Source organism: Manis javanica, chromosome 3 (genome assembly GCF_040802235.1).
Source record: "Manis javanica isolate MJ-LG chromosome 3, MJ_LKY, whole genome shotgun sequence".
Classification (NCBI taxonomy): domain Eukaryota; kingdom Metazoa; phylum Chordata; class Mammalia; order Pholidota; family Manidae; genus Manis; species Manis javanica.
Window position 1 is genome coordinate 48,251,515 of NC_133158.1, and position 23,210 is coordinate 48,274,724.

A 23,210-nucleotide genomic window follows, 5' to 3' on the forward strand; every position below is an offset into this window, starting at 1 on the left:
ATTTTTGGCGAAGTTGATGAGGGGATGTTTAGGGAAATGATTATCAAAGGTTCCTGAGAAACTGTAAGCAAGTATGGCCCAATCATCGTTCATAGCACATAATACTTGTATCTGTTCTACGCTGTAAGGGGTTATAATTTTAGCTGGAGCCTCTCCGAAATGTGTCATGGAGGTTTTTACTCCTCTCAAAGCAAGTTTGGCCACGGCTGCTGGATAGTACTCTATTGTCCTAGCCTGAGAGGCTTGGGGATGAATCCAGATCAGTGGGCCGTGCTGCCATAAGACTGCTGTTGGCAGCTCTGGGGTGGGAAGGACACACAACTCAAAGGGTTCATTCGATTGCGCTCTATTTAATTGTGCTGTCATCAAAGCCTGTTCTACTTTGCGAATGGCTTGTAATGCCTCAGGTGTGAGGGAGCGCGGTGACGTTAGTTGTGGGTCTCCTTCTAGGGTTTTAAATAGTGGAGTCAATTCAGTGGTGGGTATCTTTAAGTATGGGCGCAACCAATTAATATCCCCTAGGAGTTTTTGGAAGTCATTCAAATTTCGCAATTGATTATGTCTTATCTCAAGCTTTTGGGGGCAAATTACATCTGTGTAAATGGTTGCTCCTAGGAATTTGCTAACACTAGATTTTTGGACCTTCTCGCTTGCTATATTCAGTCTCCAATTTTCTAGGGATCTAGTGAGATCTATATATGCTTCTTCTATTTACGCTGGTTGTGGGGAGCAAAGAAGGATGTCATCCATGTAATGGATGATCTTTAGCGTGGGATAGGTCTTACGAATTGGGTCTAGCGCTCGCTGAACGTACAGTTGACATATGGTGGGGCTATTTGCCATTCCTTGAGGGAGGACCTTCCACTGAAATCTGGCATCGGGTTGTTCATGGTTAATAGCTGGCAAAGTAAAAGCAAATCTTTCCCTGTCCTTGGAGCTTAGAGGTATAGAAAAGAAACAATCTTTAATATCTATTATGAGCACTTTCCATTCTTTGGGTAAGGCAGAGAGGAGTGGCAGTCCCCGTTGTACGGGTCCAAGCATTCTCATTTGAGCATTTACTGCTCTCAGATCATGAAGCAACCTCCATGATCCTGACTTTTTCCTGATTACAAATATGGGTGTGTTCCATGGGGACACAGAGGGTTCTAGGTGTCCCACTTGGAGCTGCTCTTGCACTAAGCAATGAGCTGCTTCTAATTTTTCAGAGGATAGGGGCCACTGAGGAACCCATACGGCCTCCTCTGTGAGCCAAGGTATGGGCATGGCATCTTCAATGGCCCCTATGAAAAACCCAGGCCGTGACGGTCATTCTTTACTTTGGGCAGGATGGGCTCTATGTGTCCCTGTTGGTGTTTCCCCAGCCCCTTGCCAGGGATGTATCCCATGTCCATCATCATGCCTTGGGCGGGGGTGGAGTATTCATTAATGAGTTTGAGGCCTAAGTCTCTCATGACATCCCTCCCCCATAAATTGACCGGTAGAGGGAGTACATAAGGGGTGACTGTACCCTCTTGTCCTTCAGGGGCTCGCCATTTCAATGGTTTGGCACTAATTGAAGGGCTTGACTCATATCCTAAACCTTGTAATGAATGTGAGGATTGGGTCACAGGCCACTTGGAGGGCCACCAGGTTGCAGAGATAATACTTTTATCTGCTCCAGTGTCTAGGATTCCCTCAAAGCTCTTTCCCTCTATTTGAAGAGTTAATTTTGGTCTGTCTGCTAAATCTAATACTATGAAGGCTGAATCCCAGTCAGAGGAGCCGAAGCCCCTTTCTCCCCTCTCCGTGTTGGTAGCAGGATAATTGGCGTGGAGACTAGGTAAAACTAAGAGCTGGGCTATGCGGTCTCCCGGGGATATAGGATAGATTCCTCTGGGAGCCGAACACATGATTTTTACCTGTCCTTCATAATCTTGATCTATGACTCCGGGATGAACTACCAGGCCTTTCAATGCAGCAGAAGAGCGCCCTAGGAGTAACCCAATGGTATTTGGTGGTAGGGGGCCTTTAAAGTCTGAAGGGATAGGCTGAACTCCCATCTGTGGAGTCAACACTATTCTGGTGGTGGCACGGATGTCCAATCCCGCGGAACCTGAAGTGGCTCTCCTTGGGGGGCCTGGTTGTTCCCGAATGACACTTGCGTGCTGGTTGCCCCATATATTTGCGGGCCCTGGTGACGGGGGCCCCTCTGGGCGTTTTTTGGCAACTCTAAGGGTTTCCCTTCTATATCTTTAATAGACCGGCACTCATTAGCCCAATGCCTGCCTTTCTTACACTTAGGGCACAACTCAGGGGTCTTTTGGGTTGTTTGTTCTGAAGCTGGGCTCCTACACTCTCTCTTTATATGTCCTAATTTCCCGCATTGAAAGCATTTGATACTTCTGTTAGTGATCCTGGCTTGTTTGTGGCTCTGTAATATGGCCGCGGCTAGGCCCGCATTGGTGAGTGGCCCTCCTATTTCTCTACAGGCTTTCAACCAGGCATGTATCCCTTTTTGTTTCCAGGGTGTTATCGCCTGTCTGCATTCCTTGGTACATTGTTCAAACACTAATTGCTCCACTAGGGGCATTGCTTGTTCCTGATCTCCAAATATTCTGCCTGCGGCCTCCATCATACGAGCGACAAAGTCAGAAAATGGCTCGCTCAGCCCCTGAATAATTTTTGTCAAATTGCCTGATACTTCTCCTTTGTTGGTGAGGGCTTTCCATGCCTTGGCGGCGCACGTGTTTATTTGTGCATATACCTGTAAGGGGAAGGCGGTCTGGTCGGCTACCCACTGTCCTTGGCCCGTCAGCATATCATATGACCATGCAGGCTGTCCTTCGGCCGCGTTTGCGCGTGCCTGGGTCATGCTGATATCATGCCACAATGCCTTCCATTCTATGTATTGCCCCATACTAGAAAGGCATGCCTTAGTTACATATTGCCAGTCTGCGGGTGTCATGGCTGTCTCTGTTAATCTCTCAACTTGTGCTATGGTATAGTTAGCACTGACTCCATAAGCCCGAACGGATTCTGCTAACTCCTTAACTTGTTTATGGCTCAGGGGCTGGTGAGAGCGTACACCGTTATCCTCAAATACAGGAAACATTTGTCTAATTGCCTGAAGAGTATCTGGGTGGCAAAAGGAGAGTGCGCCACTCACGTAAGGTGGCGGGGCAACGGGCGTCGGGGGACACCCTGCTTTCATTTTTTCCTTGGTCCGCTTTTCAACTTTGCTGGTTCCCTTACTTCTGCACTCTGCGGTTTTATTCTCTTCCCCTTCCTCTGCGGACGTTAATTCCTCCTCAGATTCCCTATTGGAGAGTTGGAGGTCCCTCAACTCTTTCCAGGGGTATTTACTATTTTCTCCGAGGCGATTGTCACTCGCTTCTCGGGGCTCTTTCGCTTTTGCCCTAGGCGGGCTTTCTCCCTCACTCTGAGGTTTCTTTACCTTCGTTTTTGTGGCCTTTTTTCGGCCGCGCGCGCTCTCTGTTTCCCGTTCCGTTTCTGACATGCTCTCTTGGATATCTGTCAATGCTCTCTGACCTTCTTTTATTACCTTTTCACATCTCTCATCTTGCAGACAAGCTCTAATCAGTTTCCAGAGGGGCCTGGTGCCTCCCCTCAGGCTACCCTCCTCCTCCTCTCTATCAAGATCTTTCCCCAGTTTGTCCCAGCTCGGGATTGAGAGGGACCCTGAACAAATGAACCAGGGGGCCACACGGTCTATCTCCTTCACAAAAGATCCTAAGACTTTGCTGGAGACCTTCAAGTTTCGCTCTTTGAGAGCTGTCTGCAGCGCCGTGACTAATGACGGTGCATTCCCCATGGTGCCTCCTTATTTACAGAGAACCATCAACCATCATCCTAAAAAGCAGGGGCCTCTCGGAACTTACCCCTCCGGGCTTTCTTCTGACCTGCAGTTCTGAATCCTCTCCAGATGTCTGAAGGGTCCTCCCTGTGCCGGTGATGTTCTGGTTCCCGGGATTCAGCACCACTTGTCGCGTGCCCTGTCCTCGCCGGCAAGAACAGCATGCAACAACAGCAGGATTCTTCTGCAGAAAGCTTTATTCTTCAGCTCTTTGTGAAACAAATGAGTTGGGCAGGACCCAGAGGGGAAGGAGAGGCTTGCTTATATAGTTCTCATGCTCTGACCTGGTTGGTGCGGCTCCATATGCCTTATTAGCATAACCATTTGGTGGGTCTCATTGGTCCTTATGCCAAGGCGCAATTAGCATGTAGTTTAGTGGTGTGGGATGATTTGTCATTAGGAAGTTCGGGGCCTTCCGGCTGCCCTGCATGGGGCGCTATTTTCTGAGCGCGGCTGCCAACACATTTTGAAATTACTTTAGTGTATGGGGTTGGACAGTGATCCAGTTTCATTCTCTTACATGTAGGTGTCCAGTTTTGCCAGCATCATCTGTTGAAGAGACTGTCATTTCCCTATTGTATGTCCATGGCTCCTGTATCGAATATTAATTGACCATATATGTTTGGGTTAATGTCTGGCATCTCTATTCTGTTCCACTGGTCTGTGGCTCTGTTCTTGTGCCAGTACCAAATTGTCTTGATTACTGTGGCTTTGTAGTAGAGCCTGAAGTAGGTGAGTGACATCCCCCCTACTTTATTCTTCTTTCTCAGGATTGCTTTGGCTATTTGGGGTCTTTGGTGTTTCCATATGAATTTCTGAACTATTTGTTCCAGTTCGTTGAAGAATGTTGTTGGTAATTTGATAGGGATTGCATCAAATCTGTATATTGCTTTGGGCAGGATGGCCATTTTGATGATATTAATTCATCCTAGCCAAGAGCATGGGATGAGTTTCCATTTGTTAGTGTCCTCTTTAATTTCTCTTAAGAGTGTCTTATAGTTTTCAGGGTATAGGTCTTCCACTTCTTTGGTTAGGTTTATTCCTAGGTATTTTATTCTTTTTGATGCAATTGTGAATGGAATTGTTTTCCTGATTTCTCCTTCTATTGGCTCATTGTTAGTGTATAGGAAAGCCACAGATTTCTCTGTGTTAATTTTGTATCCTTCAACATTGCTGTATTCTGATATCAGCTCTAGTAGTTTTGGAGTGGAGTCTTTAGGGTTTTGTATGTACAATATCATGTCATCTGCAACTAGCAACAGTTTAACTTCTTCTTTACCAATCTGGATTCCTTGTATTTCTTTGTTTTGTCTAATTGCCATGGCTATGACCTCCAGTACTATATTTGATAATAGTGGAGAGAGTGGGCATCCCTGTCTTGTTCCCAATCTCAGAGGAAAAGCTTTCAGCTTCTCGCTGTTCAGTATGATCTTGGCTGTGGGTTTATCATATATGGCCTTTATTATGTTGAGGTACTATGCCCATTTTTCTGAGAGTTTTTATCATGAATGGATGTTGAATTTTGTCAAATGCTTTTTCAGCATCTATGGAGATGATCATGTGTTTTTTGTCTGTCTTTTTTTTTTATGTGGTGGATGATGTTGATGGATTTTCGAATGTTGTACCATCCTTGCATCCCTGGGATGAATCCCACTTGGTCATGGTGTATGATCCTATTGATGTATTTTTGAATTCGGTTTGCTAATGTTTTGTTGAGTATTTTTGCATCTACGTTCATCAGGGATATTGGTCTGTAGTTTTCTTTTTTGGTGGGGTCTGTGGCTGGTTTTGGTATTAGGGTGATGTTGGCTTCATAGAATGAGTTTGGGAGTATTCCTTCCTCTTTTATTTTTTGGAAAATTTTAAGGAGAATGGGTATTATATCTTCTCTGTATGTCTGATAAAATTCTGAGGTAAATCCATCTGGCCCAGGGGTTTTGTTTCTGGGTAGTTTTTTTTATTACCACTTCAATGTCTTTGCTGTAAATTGTTTCATTTAGATTTTGTGTTTCTTCCTCATTCAGTCTTGGAAGGTTGTATTTTTCTAGGAAGTTGTCCATTTCTTCTAGGTTTTCCACCTTCTTAGCATATAGGGTTTCATAGTAGTCTCTAGGAATTCTTTGTATTTCTGTTGGGCCTGTCGTTATGTTTATGTGTGTTGATTCTCTTTATCTCTTAATAAGTCTGACTAGAGGCTTATCTATTTTGTTTATTTTCTCAAAGAACCAGCTCTTGGTTTCATTGATTTTTTCTATTGTTTCATTCTTCTCAATTTTGTTTACTTCTTCTCTCATCTTTATTATGTCCCTCCTCCTGCTGACTTTAGGCCTCATTTGTTCTTCTTTTTCCAATTTTGATAATTGTGACATTAGACTATTCATTTGGGTTTGTTCTTCCTTCTTTAAATATGCCTGGACTGCTATATACTTTCCTCTTAAGACTGCTATCGCTGTGTCTGATAGAAGTTGGGGCTTTGTGTTGTTCTCCTTTATTTCCACATATTGCTGGATCTCCATTTTAAGTTGGTCATTGATCCATTGACTATTTAGAAGTGTGTTGTTAAGCCTCCATGTGTTTGTGAGCCTATTTGCTTTCTTTGTACAATTTATTTCTAGTTTTATACCTTTGTGGTCTGAAACGTTGGTTGGTAGAATTTCAATCTTTTTGAATTTACTGAGGCTCTTTATGTGGCCTAGTATGTGGTCTACTCTAGAGAATGTTCCATGTGCACTTGAGAAGAATGTGTATCCTGTTGCTTTTGGGAGTACAGTTCAATAGATGTCTATTAGGTCCATGTGTTCTAGTGTGTTGTTCAGTGTCTCTGTGTCCTTACCTATTTTCTGTCTGGTTGATCTGTCCTTTGGAGTGAATGGTGTGTTGAAGACTCCTAGAATGAAGGCATTGCATTCTATTTCCTCCTTTAGTTCTGTTAGTATTTGTTTCACATATGCTGGTGCTCCTGTGTTGGGTGCATATATATTTATAATGGTCATATCCTCTTGTTGTACTGAGCCCTTTATCATTATGTAATGCCCTTCTTTACCTCTTGTTACTTTCTTTGTTTTGAAGTCTATTTTGTCTGATACTAGTACTGCATCACCTGCTTCATTCTCCCTGTTGTTTGCATGAAATATCTTTTCCCATCCCTTGACTTTCAGTCTGTGCATGTCTTTGGGTTTGAGGTAAGTCTCTTGTAAGCAGCATATAGATGTGTCTTGTTTTTTTATCCATTCAGTGACTCTATGTTTTTTGATTTTTGCATTCAATCCATTTACATTTAGGGTGATTATCGATAGGTGTGTACTTATTGCCATTTCAGGCTTTAGATTCATGGTTTCCAAAGGTTCCAGGTTACTTTTCTTACTATCTATAAGTCTAACTTAACTCACTTAGTGTGCTGTTACAAACAGAATCTAAGGGTTCTCTTCTATTTCTCCTCCTCTTTCTTCCTCCTTCATTCTTTATATATTAGGTATCAAATTCTGTACTTTTTGTCTATCCCTTGATTGACTTTGGGGATACGTCAATATAGTTTTTCATTTGCCTCACAATCAGCTGCTCCCCCCTCCCTACCATGGTTTTACTACCTCTGGTGAGAGCTATCCAACCCTAGGAACACTTCCATGTATAGCAGCCCCTCCGAAGTAGAGTGCAGAGATGGTTTTTGGGAGGTAAAGTCTCTCAGCTTTTGCTTATGTGGAAATTGTTTAATCCCTCCTTCAAATTTAAATGGTAATCTTGCCAGATAAAGTAATCTTGGTTCCATGCCCTTCTGCTTCATGGTATTAAATACATCATGGCACTCCCTTCAGGCCTATAAAGTTTCTCCTGAGAAGTATGATGTTATCTTGATGGGCTTTCCTTTGTATGTGATCTTATCTCTGCCTCTGGCTGCTTTTAACAGTCTGTCCTCATCCTTGATCTTTCCCATTTTAAATACTATGTGTCTCGGTGTTGTCTTCCTTGGGTCCCTTGTGTTGGGAGATCTGTGGATCTCCATGTCCTGAGAGACTATCTCCTTCCCCATTTTGGGGATGTTTTCAGCAAGTACTTCCTCAAAGACCCTTTCTACCCCTTTCTCTCTCTTCTTCTTCTTCTGGTATCCCTATAATGCGAATACTTTTCCGCGTGGATTGGTCACACAATTCTCTCAGTATTCTTTCATTTTAAGGGATCCTTTTTTCTCTCTGTGCCTCAGCTTCTTTGTATTCTTCTTCTCTTGTTTCTATTGCATTTATTGTCTCCTCCACCATATCCAACATGCTTTTAATACCCTCCATTGTGTTCTTCAACAATTGGATCTCTGACCTGAATTCATTCCTGAGTTCTTGGATGTCTTTCCATACCTCCATTAGAATGTTGATTATTTTTATTTTGAACTCTCTTTCAGGATGAGTCACAAGGTCCATATCATTTAAATCTTTCTCAGGAGTTGTATTAACAATTTTACTCTGGGCAAGTATCGTTTGGCATTTCATGTTTGTATATCATGCCTCTAGTGTCAAGAAGCTCTATTCTGGAGCTGCTCAGCCTCTGAAGTAATGTCCGGGATCACAGGGGAGTGGTACTGGTGCCTGGGGGTAGGAAAGTGCTGTTCCCTGCCTCCTGGCTGCTGTGCCTGTCTCCACTGCCTGAGCCAGTGGGCTGGTCACACTGGTATGCTTCTGTCCCAGAGCAGCCAAATATGGATCCCTGCTGTCTACAAGCAGCCAGAATGCCAGTCTCCCTAGGAACCCTGCCTGTATTAACTTTCCAACCCAGTAGTCATGTGAGTCTCATGAAAGCACCATGAAGTGTAGGTTTGTACTCCCAGTTCAGATCTCTGGAGCTAGGTATTCAGCAGTCCCCTGCCTTCCACTCCCTCCCTGCTCCATTTCTCTTCCTCCCGCTGGTGAGCTGGGGTGGGGGAGGGGCTCAGGTTCCCGCAGAGCCACAGCTCTGGTACATTACCCCGATCGCTGAGGTGTGTGCAGTCTGAAGCCGTCCTCTTTCCTGTTGCTCTCTCAGGATTAGTTGCACCAGTTAAATTTTCTTATTGTATCCAGTTTTAGGAGGAAGCCTCTGTCTCTCCTCTCACACTGCCATCTTTAATCCAATCCCAACCTGCTTTTAATACCCTGCATCATTCTCTTCAATGATTGGATCTCCAACCTGAATTCACTCCTGAGTTCTTGGATGTCTTTCTTTACCTCCATTAGAATGTTGATAATTTTTATTTTGAACTCCCTTTCAGGAAGAGTCACAAGGTACATATCATTTAAATCTTTCTCGGGAGTTGTATTAATAATTTTACTCTGGACAAGGTTCCTTTGGTGTTTCCTGTTTTTATATGGTGCCCTCTAGTATCCAGAAGCTCTATTTTGGAGCTGCTCAGCCCCTGAAGCAATGTCGGGGGTTGCAGGGGAGCGGTACAGGTGCCTGGGGGTTGGAAAGAGCTCTTCCCTACCTCCCTGCTGCTGTGCCTGTCTCCACTGCCTGAGCCCGTGGGCCAGTCACACAGGTATAAGTTTTTGTCTCAGAGCAGCCAGATATGGATCCCTTCTTTCCACAAGTGGCCGGAATCCCAGTCTCCCTAGGAACTCTGCCTGTATTAACTTTCCAACTTGGTACTCATGCGAGTCTCATGAAAGCACCATGAAATGTAGGTTTGTGTTCCCAGAGCTGATCTCCGGTGCTAGGTATTCAGCAGTCCCAGGCTTCCACCCCCTCCCTGCTCAGTTTTTCTTCCTCCCACCAGTGTGCTGAGGTGGGGGAAGGACTCGGGTCCTGCTGGGCCACAGCTTTGGTACGTTACCCCATTCGGTGAGGTCTGCTCTTTTCTCCAGGTGTTTGCAGTCTGGCGCCATCCCCTTTCCTGTTGCTGTCTCAGGATTAGTTGCACCAACTATATTTTCTAATTGTATCCAGTTTTAGAAGGAAGCCTGTGTCTCTCCTCTCATGCTGCCATCTTTCTGCATGTCTTATTTGGCGTATTGAAGGGGTGGTGTTTCCCCATCCCATCCCACACCTTGGGGTAGGAAGTGGAAGAGTCACTTCCAAAGTAACATGATAGTTTGTTTTGTGTGGAATATTATTCCTGGTAAAGGAGAAGAAACACAGACCAGGAAAAAGGCAGGTCAGATGAGAGAGAGATCTACAAGCCATGCGAAGGGCCTGGACTTTGCTCCTAAAGCACTTTATGGAGAGAGTAAGAATGCAGAGTACAGAGAATGCTCAGGAATGAATGGCCTCAATAAGGGGTTCCCTTATTGGGGTTCCAGTTGCCTCAAATGACATCTGAACATCTGTTGTAGGTCTGGGGGAGGAGGCTTGGTAAGAAACTCAGGTGGATAATTCCTGGGGTCTGGTTAATGAAAGTAGGAGGTGGTTATGGTGACCTCTAGCATCTGAGGGGGTGGATCAAGTCAGAGTCCAAAAGGTTTGGGTAAGGGTGAGTGTACTTTGCGATGTATTATGCAAGGAAGATTCTAGGGGAGGGGTGGACATCAGGACAATATTGACTGACAGTAACAGATAATTGAGTGTCACGAGCTCTGGATGTATCTAGGCAGCTGACAGGGTTTTGGAAGGCCTAATAAATTGGGGTGGAGAAGGCTCTGTTTGCTGGAATAAGATCACACTAGAGACAGGCGGGGAGGGCAGAGGGTGGGAAGCTATGCTCAGGGACCTGCAGGCGTGAGGGGAGGGGAGCAAGTGAAGGGCCCGTGGGACAGCTGCACTGAAGAGTCGAAGAAGAGGAAGAGGTGGTTGTGCTACGGAGAGAAGCACGGAAGGCCACTGAGGAGTGTGTAGTCCTGGGAGAGGGGCCCCTGGCCCTGAGGAGACACACCCTGGGGGCCAGTGTAGCAGAGCAGGGAGAGGGGGCCAGGCTGGGGACGAGGTCAGGAGCAGTGGGGCCCGATCCTGCCAGGGACACTCCGGGGGGCTGCTCACCAGTCTCACCTTGGGGTCTCACGATAGGCAGCAGCTCCTGGCAGACATCTTGGGTACCAAAAAAGTTGGTTTTCATTGTCATTTCTGCTTGAAAATGTAAGCTTGTGCGATCATCTGTTCTTCCAGGAACAAGAGAACAGAGTTACTAAGTAGTAGCCATGTGGGATATTTCTGCAGAAAGATAGACTATTTTTGTGCATGTGAAATGTGGACAATTGTACACAAGGTCTTAATTCTGATTAACAGTGTTGTGTCAAGATCAATTTCCTGGCTCTTTAAAGCTACACAGTGTGTAAGTTGGCACCTTTAGAGAAGGCTATGAGAAGTGTGCAGGATGGGATCTGTGTGTGTCATTCTTTTCAATTTCTTGTTTATTTTAAATAAGTGAAAAATTTACCAAACTGCTCCCTAGTCCCATTAACACAAACTACAGACAATTGGAGGAAGCCCTAAGAGTCCACTTCATGATCATACAAAGACCCTGTTTCAGAAAGCCTTGGAAATCTTGTAGGATTCGAATTTCCCTGACGTCCGAAGGGTGACGTCTTTCCCTAGGGAGCCTGTCTGGATCCTGCAGGATGTACAGGCCCCACTGCAGTGGCTCAGGAGAATCCCTAGCCCACCCTGGCTGGACACCCTCACCAAGGGGTCCCTTCCCAGCACCCAGCACCTTCCTTACCCTTGAAGGTGATGCTCACGTTGTTGACCAGCACGTCGAGGCACCCGTACTCCTTGAGCGGGAAGTCCCCCAGGGCCTGGATGCTCTGCCGGTTGCAGATGTCCAGCAGGTGGAAGCGCGGGCTCAGGCCCTCCACCTGCAGCTGCTGCACAGCCGCATAACCCTGTGCTGTGTCCCATACCGTGAGCACCACGTCCCCAGAAAACTCCAAACTCCTGGCACAGGCTGCACACGGTGTCCAAGCCAATGACCCTGTTGGCCCCAGTGACCAGCGCCACTCGGCTGTAGGATGTCATGGCTGGGCGGTGTGGGGGTGATGGCGTTTAAGGCAGACGGGCCTGCTAGCCGAGGACGTGGAGGCTGCAGAGGCCTGGCACAGTCCAGAGAACCTGCTCTATAAGAGCTTCTGGGAACCAGCGCTGTGTTTTCTAGAGAGGGAAGCCCCGCCTGTGACCCTCCCTCCAGGAGGAGCCAAGTATCCCGGAAGGATTCGTCCTGCCCCCTCCCTCGGTCGGCCTCTCCAGGTGAGGCCCCCTGGGCCCAGCAGGACACAGCACTCACGTGATCCCACTTCAGAGCCAGTAACACATTCTGGGTGAAGAGGTGCGCTTCCCCAAAGCAGCACAGGTTGGCGAGGGCTCAGTAGGAGGTGAGAGTCAGGGCAGGGGAGGGACACTGCTTTGGGAGGACCCCTGGGGAGCGGGAGCAGAGTGATGGCTGGGTCGGGCCCATCTGCCTGCAGAGTGGGTTTGCTTGCTCTTCCCCAAGAGGCAATGAGGTGACTTGGGCCCGGGAAGCGGTTCTGAGGACAGTGAGCCCCGGGCTTCCTTAGGCAGAGAGAAACTCAGGAGACAGAGTTAGGGACAGTGGGTCCTGTGATGGGACGTGTGCTGTAGGCGGGCTGGTCCCCAGTTTGAGCCCAGGTGCCCCCAGGTGGCAGGGAATGTGTATGCGCTCTCCCTGGGTACCCAGCGGTTGATTGGAATGTGTCATTTCATGGTTACATAATCCGTAGGTTTGGTAAATATCCAGCCTTTCCGTTTTGTTGCAGGTGCAATTTAATAAGTGTTACGTGTAGTTAGGTGGTAGTTTTAATGAATTAAGGGGAATAAACCATTTTTGTGGTTTGAGAATACGCTTGCAAGCTAGCAGTTGAGGTGATCAGGTATTGATCTAGACAAAAATATTCCTCCCATGGCAATTAAGAAAAATAAATTCAGGGTAAATAACTTCACCAACCTGTGCAGGTAGCACTGGTAATGTACCCTCTCCTTTACAATAAGGCCTTGCTCTTATTTTTTGGGGACCATCACTTTTCATTCCCATAAGCCTGACATTCACTGGTGAAGAGTGAAAATAATCCTGAGAGCAGAGGCGTCTTTTAGTCTTTTTTTGGGTGCTTCTGTGGAGGGCAGTGGGGTGCCCTCCACGAGGCCCAGAGGGGCCGGATTTGGTGGGGAGCAGGGAGCAGCTCCCTGTCACTGCCCTGCTGTGTTAGGGCCACGCCCAGGCTCTCACGTGATTGCACGCTTTCCCTTCCCGTGTACTTCCAACGTTTGTATCTGTGTCCCTGCACTTAATCTTCACTGCACTCCTACGACCATCCTGCCCATTTTCCTGTGTCCTTTTTTGTTGAAATATAGTTTGATAAATGATATTGGTTTCAAAAGTACAACATAGTTATCCAACTATAATCCATGTTACTAAATGCTCAACCAACTAGTGTAGTTACTATCTGAGAACATAGAAGGATGTTACAGAACTATTGACTGTATTCTCTGTGCTATGTTTTCTTTCATTCTCATGACTAACCTAAATATGATTTGGATTTTTTACCTCTTTATCCCCTTCATCTATTTCACCCACTTACCTCAGTCTCTCCCAAATGGTAACCACCTGTCACTTCTCAGTGTCTCTAAGTCTTTTTTCTGTTTTTTTCATTTGTTTCATTCTGTTCATCTTTTCCCATGTATGTAAAATCATAGGTTATTTATGTTTCTCAGAAGGCTTATATAACTTAGCACAATACTGTCTAGGTCCACCCATGTAGTTTCAGATGGCAAGAATTCCTTCTTTTTATTGCTGAGTAATATTCCATTGTGTCTGTGCACCACCACTTCTTTATCCATTACCTGCTGCTGGGCACTTTGGTTCCTTCCGTATCTGAGCTACTGTGAATAATACAGCATGAAATATAGGGGTGCACACATCTTTTCAAGTCAGGGAGTTAGTTTTTTCCTGGTATATTCCTAGAACTGCAATTGCAGGGTCTTTGGTGTTTCTAATTGTAGTTTTTGGATGAACCTCTGAACTGCTTCCTATAGAGCTGGACCCATTTACACTCCCACCAACGTGTAGGGGGGTTCCCTTATCTCCACATCCTCGCCAACACATGTTATTTCTTGGCTTTTGGATAGCGGCCATTCTGACTCATGTGAGATGATACTCACTGTGGTTTTGATTTGTATTTCCCTGGTGATTAGTGATATGGAACACATTTTTATGTGCCTGTTGGCTATCTGTATGTATTCTTTGGAAAAGTGTCTATTCAGGTTCTCTGCCAATTTTCTGTATTGGGTTATTTGGTTTTTATGGTGTTGAATCATATCAGTTCATTATTTATTTTGTATATTAGTCCCTTATCAGATATATAATTTGAGCATTTATACTCTCATATAGTAGGTGCCTTTTTGTTTTGTTCATGGTTTCCTTTGCTCCACAGAAGCCATACAGCTTGATGTAGTCCCAGTTGTTTAATTTTCCTTTAGTTTCCCTTACCCAGGGAAATGTATCAGAAAATCTTTTCTCCTTCTCATGTTTAAGAGGTGTCTGCCTGTGGTTTATAGTAAGAGTGTTCTGATTTTGCATCTTATATTTAGGTCTTTAATCCATTTTGAGTTGACTTTCATGTATGGTGTTAGACAGTGGTCCAGTTTCTTTCTCATGCGTAGAGTTCTCCAGTTTTCCCAGACAATTTATTGAAGAGATGGAGTTTTCCCCATTGTATATTTTTGGTTCCATTCTCATATATTAATTGAATATATATTCTTGGGCTCTCTATTCTGTTCTGTTGATCTATGTGTCTGTTCTTGTGTCCATATCATACTGTTTTAAGCAATGTAGCTTTGTAATATAGCTTGAAATCAGGGACTCTGACAACCCCAGCTTTGTTCTTCTTTCTCAATTTTGCTTTGACCGTTCAGAGCCTTCTGTGTTTCCATATAATTTTTAGGATGATTTACTCTAGTTCATTGAAAACTGCCACTGGTATTTTCGTAGGAATTGTACTGAATCTGTCAATCGCTTTGGGCAGGATGGCCATTTTGACAATATTAATTCTTCCTATCCGTGAGCAAGGGATAGCTTTCCATTTATCTGTGTTGTTTTCACTTTCTTTCATCAGTGTCTTTATTTTTCAGAGTATAGGTCTTTCACCTCCACAGTTAAGTTTTTTCCTAGATATTTTAGTCTTTTTGATGCAATTGCAAATGGAATTGTTCTCTTGATTTCATTCCGCTAGTTCATAATGAATATACAGGAATGAAACCCATTTCTCTATATTATTTTGTATCTTGCAGCTTTACTAAATCCAAGTTCTAATAGTGTTTTGTTTAGAGTTTTCCAGAAACAGAATCATGTCATCCCGATATAGTGACAGTTTTGCTTCCTTCTTACCAGTTTGGATGACTTTTATCTCTTTTTCTTGTGTGGTTGCTATGGCTAGGAACTCCAGTACTTTCCTGAATAGAAGTGGTGACTGTGAGCATCCTTGTTTTGATGCTGATCTTAGAGGAAAAGTTTTCAGTTTTTTGTCATTCAGTATGATGTTAGCTGTGGGTTTGTTTTATGTGGCCTTTAATATATGGACGGATGTCCCCTCTATACCTACTTTGTTGAGTTTTTATCATGAATGGGTGAGGATTCAAATGCTTTTTCATCAACTATTGAGATGATCATATGGGTTTTATCCTTCCTTTTGTTGATGTGTTGTATCCCATTGATTGGTTTATGAGGCTTATACCATTCTTGCATCCCTGGAATAAATCCTGCTTGGTTGTAATGTTTAATCATTTGATGTATTTTTGAAATCAGTTTGGTAAAATTTTGTTGAGGATTTTTGTATTCAGGTTTGTCAACAATATTGGTCTGGAATTTTCTGTTTTGGATTGCCATTTTCTGTAGTCGGGTGATGCACACCTCTTAGAATTAGGTTGGAAGTATTCTCTCCTTTATTTTTTGGAATCCTTTAAAAATGATAAGTGTTATCCCATGTTTAAATATTTGGTGAAATTCACCCATGAAGCCAGCTGATCTTTTTTTCTTGTCCATATTTTGATTACTATTGAATTTATTGCTGGTTATCTGTTCAGATTTACTATTTCTTCCTCCTTTGGTCTTGGAAGACTGTACATTTTGAGGCATTTGTCCATTTCTTCTAAGTTATCCAATTTATTGACATATAATTTTTCATAGAATTCTCTAATGATTCTTTGCATTTCTATGGTTTTGGTTGTGACTATTCTTTTTTTGATTCTGATTTTGTTTATTTGTGTCCTCTCTCCTTTTTATAGCTTTTTGATAAGTCTTTCTATGGATTTGTCTATTTTTTTAGTTAACTTAAAAACCAGTGCTTGGTTTCATTGTTTTTTTCCAATTGTTTTCTTATTCTGTATTTCATTCATTTCTGCACTCATTGTCATTATGTCCCTCCATCTACTAACTTTGGCCTTTTATTGATTTTCTTTTTTCTTGGTCTTTTAATTGTTAGGTAATGTTGTTCATATGGGATTATTCTTTTTTCTAGATGTAGGCCTGTGTAGCTATGTACGTCCCTCTTAGAAACACTTTTTTTGCATTCCACACATTTTTGGTTTTCCTGGGTTTTTGGTCTCCATATATTGTTGGATTTCCTTTTTGAGCTGTTCATTGATCCATTGGGTTTTTAGAATTATATTGTTTAGTCCCAAGGCTTGTGTTTTTCTGTTTTTTTGTTCCAAGTAATTAATTGCACGTTTCATACCATTGTGGTCTCAAAGGATGCTTGATATAATCTCAATTAAAAAACATTAATTGATACTTTCTTGTGTCCTAATATGTAATCTATTTGGAGAATGTTCCATAGGCACTTGAGAAGAATGTGTATTGTGCTGCTCTGGGATGGAATGTTCCTTATATATGTATTAAGTGTATCTGGGCTAATGTTGTTCAACATCACTGTGTTGAACTTACTTATCTTCTGTCTGGATGATCTATGCAGTGATGTAAGTGTCCTGTTAAAATTCCCTAGCATTATTGTGTTGCTGTCTGTTTCTCTGTTAAGTTCTGTTAGTATCTGTTTTATATATTTTGGTCTCCTATGTTAGGTGCATAGATATTTAAAATTGTTACATCCTCCTGTTTAACTGATCCCTTTATCATTCTGTAATGCCTTTCTTTATTTACGTTCTTTATTTTGAATTCTATTTTGCTTGATAAAAGTACTGCTACTCTTGCTCGATTCTTTTATTTGTTTGAAATCTTTTTCAGTCTCTTCCCTTTTAGTCTGTGTATGTCTTTATGTCTGAAAAGAATCTCCTGTAGGCAGCATGTAGATGGGTCTTGTTTCTTTATCCATCTTGTCACCGTATATCTTTTGATTTGCACGTTTAATGCATTTACATTAAAAGCAATTGGTGGTAGGTATGTACTTTACATTTTATGATGTATTCTCTTATTTTTGTGTTTGGTTCTTCTCTTTCCTTTCTTCATTTTTATACTCTTTTCTTATGAGATTATGGTTTTCTTTAAGGTTTTAATATATTAATTTCTTTATCTTTTTTGTGTATCTATTATAAGGTTCAGGTTTCTGGTTACCATATGGTTCATATGTAGTTTCCTACACAGATAACATTTGATTTTAAGCTGATGGTTGCTCTATGTGAACACATTCTTAAGGGCCACTTTTACTGCTCTGTTTCCTCATTTACCTTTTATGTACATGTTATAGTAATTGGCTATGTTTGTATATTCCTTGATGAATGTTTTTTGAACTTCATGCTTGCTTTGTAAGTGGTTGGTTTACTACCTTTACTTTAGATTTATTTTCACTGATGAAAAATATTTAGCCCTAAGAACTCCATCTAATGAAGTCCCTTTAACATTTTCTGCCAGTGAATTGTTTTAATGTTCATTTATCTTGGAAACTTTTGGTCTCTCCTTCAAGAATGAATAATAACCTTACTGGGTAGAGTAGACTTTTCCCTTTTAATATTTTGAATATTGTATTCTACTCCCATCTGGCCTGTAAAGTTTCTGAGAAGTCTGCTGATAGCCTTGAGGAATTTCCTTTATAGGGAACTGTCTGCCTCTCTGTTGCTGATTTTAAGATTCTCTTTTTATCTTGAGTATTTGCCATTTGAATTACTGTGTGTCTTGGTGTTGTTGTCTTGTAGTTCATCCTGTTAGGGGCTCTTTGTGCTTCTAGGACCTGGGTCACTATTTCCTTGACCCTGTAGGATAAGCTCCTATGTCCTCAAATGTACTTTCTACCCCTTTGCCCCTCATTCCTCCTTCCGGGGCCCCTACTAGGCAAATATTGTTTTATTTGGAGTTGTCATACAGCTCTGTTAGCATTTTATCATGTTTAAAAATTCTTCTTTCTCTCTGTTCCTCAGCTTGTTTACTTGGCAGTTCTTAATCCTCCTACACGCTGCTGAGTCCCACTGCCTCCTGCAGCCTGCTATTTGTATTTCTTATTTGGTTATTCTGTTATTTGTTTTTTTCATTACTACTGTATTTGTTATTTTGGTGAATGTGTTCTTCAGATCTCAATGTGTCTTTTTAATTTTTCTATCTCTTTGTTGAAATTCTCCTTTACTCACAAGTTGATTTTCACATACTAGTGAGTGTCTTTATGCCTGTTACTTTGGATTCTTTATGACAAAGACTGCTTATCCCCATTTCCTAAGCCCTTTTCCTGGTGTTCTGTATTGGAACATTCTCCTGTGCCTCCTCATGTTGTCTGAGTCTCTGTGTTTATTCGTTTGCATTAGATAGAAGGGCTGTGTGCCTCCTGGTCTAGAAAGCAATGCCTTTATGAAGTAGGCATTCTCTAGTACCCAGAACCACAAAACCCTGTGCTCCCAGAGCCTGGTTCTGTGCTGCCTCTGAGTAGCGGTGGCTTTTAGTCAGATGTGGGCAGAGCCCATCTTACTGCCTGTGTGCAAGTAATGGGTCATCCCACAGCTGGCTTCTGCATGCCTGTGTGCTGTGACTCACTGTGGGATTGCTGGGATTCACTGTGGGCGTAGCTTTCTTCTGCCTTTAATCAGCAATGGTGGCCCCTGTTGTGCTGAGCATGCCAGGTGGAACAGGTTTGCAAGGCCACACTGGGTGAGCCAGTGAAGGATGTAGTGATTTCAGAGCTGGCATGATAGGTCAGACCGGTTGGTCTTGGAAAGTGTTCCTTCCCGCCTGCCCTTTCTCCTTTGGTAAGAGCTCCTTCCAAGCCAACCACCGTCATCGGTTTCTATGTTGTCTGTGGCTACCTTTCTGCTACAACATGATCTGAGTGCAACAAGACCATGTGGCCTATAAAGGTGAAAACACTTACTTCATGACCCTTCCCATAACGTTCACTTATCTCTGAGTTGTATTTTCCCTTCTCTTTCTAGCCTGGCTATAGGTCTACTAGATACCTGACAGTTGGCTCATGAACAGTCTATATAAATGGAAATTTGTAAAGAACTATTTATTTGTCTCAGATTGTCATTCGTCGGTGGGATGTTTCTCCCTATATCACAGAGTTATCTCAATTCAGTCACAGATAAGTACCCAGTGGAAGCAGTAGTCCATGGACAGAAACGCATTCCTGGTGTTCTTTATTTTCTGGATGGGGATATTTTGAATAGAGTCAAAATAATGTCATTTGGCTCAAATCCAGAGATTGCACACACTTGGGCCAATGAAGGGAAGTCTAAGAGGAGTCCTTGCCCTACATTCTTCTCCTTGACATACTGCTGGTAGCGTCAGCATCTGAGGGAAAAGGGGCCAAATACACAGGGGTCCTCACTCCTTCTACTGTGCTCCAACTGCTGTCCACGCCCCCATGTCCATTCTCACCCACCCAGACTGCAGGCCATCTGAAGGATCTTGGCCCCTCTCTTCTATTCACTCAGCGTCCTGGTATGGATTCTTGGTAGGACTGTGAGAACAAGCTTTGTCACTGCACAGATGGTGATGTTCATATAAAGCCAGCCCTCCTTCAAGTGCACTCTGTTCTTTGTATCTTCCACAAACTTGCTGGCAAGCCCTACCAGCTCCTCCTCTGTGATGGTCTCACTCTTACACTACTGCTTCACTTCTGGGCTGCACTGCTGAAGAGCTACCAAGTTCACCATGGCAGAGACATGCACCATTCTTCCAAAAATTCAACACCTGTTGTTACATAGAAAGTGTGTACAAGAATGATAAATACCAATGTCACTGGGGTTTTGTCCTTTGGAGAGGCAATAACCAGCTGCTGTGAGCTTTAGTGAAGACTGCCTTGTGCAGGAAGGACATGATACAGTCTTGAAACTTGTGTTGCCTATACTGTCTCAGATAACGTCAGAGAAATGCTCAAATGGGGAAAGCCGTTCCCAGAAATTGCATAAGAAAATGAGTAGCGATTATACAGAAACATACTAAGGGAAATGTAAGGAGCTGCTCACTAGCATGACTTGAGGATCTGATGACATGTAGGCAGTGCTCTCTGTACATGTGTGTGATGACCAACCAAAGGATGACTGGTTTACTGGCAGTTCCAAGATGAATGCAGTGTATCTCGTTGGAAGACTGCCAGCCTGAACAAGCAATGGGAAATCAAATCACCTCAGAACAATGGATTGCATTCTCTTTTCTCTATTTTGGGGTTTTATCAACTTTAGAGCATTGACTAATGGAGTGATTATGTGGTACTCGAGAGTGGCAGTGGAAAACAGGTCTAGTAAGGGACAGTCTCCAAAGAAATGATGCATGGATCCTTGCTACATCGTGGATGAAGCTTGAGAGCATTTAGGTAAAGTGAGACTTTGCTTTGTCCCAAATATCAGGTATAGTGAATGGGAGTTAACATTACCTGGGAGAAGGCAGATTATATGACAGAGAGACATACAAAACATGCTAAGGTCTTATATAACCACGAGAAGGACTTTTGGGAGGGAGTAAGCATGCTGATGGTAGAGAGAAGGCTCAGGAAGGAAAATACTCAAGAAGGTCATCCCTTAGGAGGTGTTACAATTGTCCCAGGTGGTCATGTGTTGTACAGGTGGGGTGGAGGAGGAGGCCTGTGGAGAAACTCAGGTGGACAACTCCTGGGACCTGGTTAATGATAATAACAGGTGTGTGTGTGACCTCCAGGGACTTGTGGGTGGATTAAGTCGCATGCCAAATGGTTGGGGAAAGGATGAGTGTGTTTTGGAAATGAATTTCATGGGGTGGCTTCCTGGGTTGTATGGCCATCAGGATGAGATTGACTGGCAGTAACATACATATGTGTGTCTGGAGTCTGGGAATGTTCCTGGCAGGTGACACATATTGGGGATTCTAATAAATTGGGGTTGTGATGTTTCCACTCTCCTGAATATGCTCCCCCTGAGAGAGAGGGAAGGAGGAGAGAGGGCAAGAAGGCCCACTGAGAGACCCCATGTGAGAGAGGCAGGGAGGAAGGAAAGGACCTGCTGGGGACCCTTGACTGAAGAGCGGGGAGTGGGAAAGAGGCACTTGTGCCGGGGACAGAGCACTGATGGGTTGCTGGGCCCTGAGGGGACACACCCCGGGGGCCAGTGTAGCTGAGCAGAGAGAGGGGGCTGGGCCTGAGGTGAGGTCAGGGGCCAGGACCTGCCAGAGACGCCCCATGTGGACTGCCAGCCAGACTCGCCCTGAGGTCTCTCTATTCTCAGCAGCTCTGTGTAGACATCTCTGGTGTTGAAAACATTGGTTTTAATTGTCACATCTGCCTCTGTATGTAGGTGATGGGAACAGTAGTCTAGGGGAGAGAGAAAGCAGAGTTCGTAATCAGTGTCCATGTGGGAAGATTTCAAAGACGGAATTGTTTTTCTTATAAACTGTGATGACTCCTAGAAAATGTCTGGTCCCAGATAACTGTATTGTGTCACTTTCAATATCCTGGCTTCTCAATGCTGCATACTGTGTAAGATGGCTCCACAGAGGAAGGCTAAGAGAAAGGCACACAGTGGCATCTCTGTGTATCATTCCTTGCAATTTCCTGTTTAGTTCGTAAATATTTAGAAATTCACCAAACTATTCCAAAGTCCAAATAAACAGAAGGAAAATCTGGATGAGTGTCCTGGTTCTGATCCATGATAAAGCAAAGGTTATCTGGCTGCATAGGTTTATAAATCCTGGGGGATTTTGTTGTACCTTATGCCTGGCATGTGCCCTTCTTCTCCATGGAGCCCATTGCAGATTCCACAGGAGCTAATGGCCACAGGGCAGTGGTTCAGGATGAGCCCCAGCCACCGTGGCTGGACTCCCTCCAGGGGCTGCCGGCCCTCCCGGAAACCAGCTCGTTGCTCTGGAAGGTGACAGGCATTTTGTTACACAACCCCAGGAGCCAATGTAATACAGGTGTCTGATGCAAAGGCTGGGTGGGGTTTGTGGCCCCTGGTGTGGGGAGTAGATAGGACTCTGGCCACAGCAGCTGTGGGGGACTCTGATTTTGGAGATCTGGCCACACTTTGAGAAGCTTCACAAAAATGGGTTCTGGTGAGCATCATAGCAACTAAAGCCTGAGGCTTCCTGTTTCTTCTTTCCTTCAAGGTGAGTCAGTGTGGGTAAAACTGCACCATTTCCAGAATCTGTCGCCTGGCCTTAGTGCATCTCCGTGTTTGTGGGCAATAGACAGTTTTCTCCCACTTATTTTGTCCCTTTGACTGATTTCAGTTTCAAAGGTACTTTGTCCTGTCTGGGGAAAATATTCCCCCCACCCACCCCCGGAGTTACATCTGATGGTAATCGGCAGGACCTCTAAACATGGACTCTGTCTTCATGGGTGCGAACCTTGGATGGGCAGCCCTTAGAGGTGGTGGGGAGATACCCCGACCCCTCCCTGTGGATGGTGGGGAGGCCCCAGTGTCTGCACTGGTGTAGGCTGCAGCTTTCCCCAGGATTGCCGGATCTGTGGGGCTTCCAGTTGGGGAGCCCCTAGTGGGGAATGGGTCTGGGATAAAGCACCTCCTAGGGCAGTGGGGCCTCCCCAGTTTTGGTGAAGTGTGGAGACACTGGAGGTTGTCTAGCTAGCCCTCTGTGAGATGGGAGACTGCTTCGAGGCCCTGAGTGGCTGTGCAGCAGCCGGGGTTTTGGGATGTTTGTTTTTCAAGATAGTGGGAAGGGTTATTGAGGGGAGAGAGAGACTTTAGCAGGAGGGAGACACACTGCAACACTGCCTGAAGGAGCTGGGCAGTGACCTACAGGATGCCCTCATGAAAAATAGACAGCTATTGAGAAGAGAGTGACACCCCTGGAAGATTTCTGAGCAGCAGCGAGGGAGGAGGCAGCAGGAGAATCTGCATTGCAGGAGGCCGTGGGGTAGGGGTGTCGGGGAGGGAAGAGCGGCATCCTCAGCTCCGGAGGTGGTAGAGCAGATGTCCCGAGAGGATGATGGGGTGGGGCCCAGGGCCAAACTGTCGCTGAGGCCAACTCCAAGGCACCAGACACTCCCTCATTAAAGGCTACCTTGTTGTAATTAAGGAAATAAAAAGC

The 23,210-nt window shown here is 44.3% G+C and overlaps 1 long non-coding RNA gene and 1 pseudogene across 3 annotated transcripts in view; one reads left to right on the top strand and one right to left on the bottom strand.

Moving 5' to 3' along the window:
- LOC108408249 (carbonyl reductase [NADPH] 1-like) overlaps positions 1 to 12,105 on the bottom strand; it is a 32,645-nt pseudogene extending 20,540 nt beyond the window's left edge.
- Positions 1 to 23,210, top strand: part of LOC140848375 (uncharacterized) — a 127,295-nt gene that overhangs the window by 58,790 nt on the left and 45,295 nt on the right. The gene's annotated exons all lie outside the window — the stretch shown is intronic.